The following is a 2,500-nucleotide window of genomic DNA, read 5'->3' on the forward strand; positions in this document are numbered from 1 at the left end:
TATATATGGGATTGTTAATTTACACCTACCTATTTTTATAAAAGTTGTAAGTTAGTTTCAACCCACTTCTTTTAATAAGGATAAAAAAAAAAACTCTTTACCATTTTATTAAGTAAAATTGAAGAATGACTTTTTAAATTTCATTTCAATCATTAATAATTAAAAGACGAGGTGGTTAATGATCACTTCTAATATTTAAAAATATATTAACAACAACTTTTTTATTTCAAAAAAAAAAAAAATCTTCTTTACTACTCTTTTTAGCAACATTTCAAAAAACCACTTTCTAATAACTCTAAAAACCACCGTAATTAATTACTACGTTAATGTAAAACTTCAACAGCTAGAATTCTTTTTATTATTAACTTTTACATTTTTTGTGATACGTTTATTTTTAGTTCTTTTTTGTTTGGAAAAATATTTAAATATAATTTATTTTTTATGATCATAATTTTTATTTGTATAATAAAAAATGAACCATAGTGTCATTAACTGATTTAAAACTTTTTTCACCGAAGTGTGTTAAGAAAAATTTGAAATCCAATAAAAAAGTATTTTATATTTTTTAAAAATATCAATTACGAAGAAAGAAAAAACAAACATTGACTCTAAAAGAGAGAGAAAAAAAATTAAATTACATCAACAATCACTCAATTGAATAGTTTTCTAAAAGAGATGGTTGAATAGTTTAGTCCAAAAACAAAAAAGTGTAGGGTACTACCTTAAAGCTTCTATATATTATAAAAAATGTTAACAAATGCTCTTAAAACACTTTTTAAGACACCAAATGAAGAAACGATGTCTTAAAAGTAGTGTATTCAACACTTTAAAAATTGAAAAAGTGATTTTTTTCAAAATATAACTTTTTTTTCACTAGGTTAAATTAGATAGAGCTTGTAGCGAGACTATGAAAGGTTGGGTGTGAGAAATTTGCATTTAGTTAATTTAGCCCTTTTAGGTAAATGGTATTGAAGGTTAAAGGTGGATTAGAGGGGTTGTGGTTTCGATAATAGAAGGGATTGCATGGTTAGTTGTAGATTGTTGTGGTGGAAAGATATTTTGTATTTGTTTGAGGGAGGAGGAAGTTGGTTTGGGGTTAATCTGTCTAAGGTGGTTGGTGATGGTTTGAGTATGATGTTTTGGGAGGATTTGTGGATAGGTTTAATATGTCGTCTCACATAGTTGTGATTAAGATGTCATGGTGAAATCAATTGTGAGGGATTGAATCATGGTTGGTGGAAGAGGGTGGCGGTAGAGGCGTGTTTTGTTTCAATGGGAGGAAGCATTGTTAGGAGAGTGTGTTGCGTTGTTGGGTAACATTACTTTGGAGAAAAATATTGTTGACCGTTAGATTTGGTGAAATGATCAAAATATTGAGTACACTATCAAAGGAGTTTATAGATTGCTAATGATGAACTTGTACATTGATAACATAATGTCAACTTGTATCCATTTGTTCATATTGTGTGGAAGTTGCTAGAGGATCAGTTGTCGACAAAAATTAATTTGGTGAGACATGGTGTTATTTCTTTAAAAAATGGACTTTGCAAAGTGAGGTGCAATTGTGATGAGTCATATTTGCATTTATTTCTGGTGTGTCCATTTTTTGGTAAGGTGTGGAACATTATTATTTAGTGATTTGGGGTCCTTGCAGCATGCTTGATATATATTCATCAACCCATAAATTCTTCTCGAGTTTAGTTTCCGGAGACAAGTGTTTTGAAATAGACTAATAGTTATTTGGATTGTATTTGTTTGGTTTTTATGTTGAGCTTAAAATAAGATTATCTTTAATCATATTGATTTTAAATTGAAGGTAGTGGTTAAACATTTAAAATTTTGTGGTGATCGTAAATGCAAATTAAAAAATAATAATGTGGAGTTATGTCAATAGTGGTGAAATCCACTAATTTGTATGAAATGTAGGGTTTAAGGAGTTCATGAATGCACTTTGTTGTGAGAGTATTTTTTAGACTATTACTGTTTGTTTTGTATTTATGATTCTTTTCCACTTTTGATCTCTATTTTGATACGGGTTTTTTATTGTAATATCTTTTTTTTTTTTAATACCAATTTACCCTACTTTTAAATTAAAATACCAATCTGCCCTACTTTTTGGCCCCAGATGCAGGTTTCATGAATGCACTTTGTTGTGAGAGTATTTTTTAGACTATTACTGTTTGTTTTGTATTTATGATTCTTTTCCACTTTTGATCTCTATTTTGATACGGGTTTTTTATTGTAATATCTTTTTTTTTTTTAATACCAATTTACCCTACTTTTAAATTAAAATACCAATCTGCCCTACTTTTTGGCCCCAGATGCAGGTCGCATCCTAGGGCTGCGACTTCTTGAAAGCCAAATTTTTTTACTTCAACACATGGTCGCATCCTGGGGATGCGACCTCCCACTTTGGATGTTTTTTTTTTTTTGAATTTTGGGTGGATAAAATCTTATATTTATTATATTTAATAATAATAATGGGTATATTAATAATTAG

Source organism: Cicer arietinum, chromosome 2, assembly GCF_000331145.2.
Source record: "Cicer arietinum cultivar CDC Frontier isolate Library 1 chromosome 2, Cicar.CDCFrontier_v2.0, whole genome shotgun sequence".
NCBI lineage: Eukaryota > Viridiplantae > Streptophyta > Magnoliopsida > Fabales > Fabaceae > Cicer > Cicer arietinum.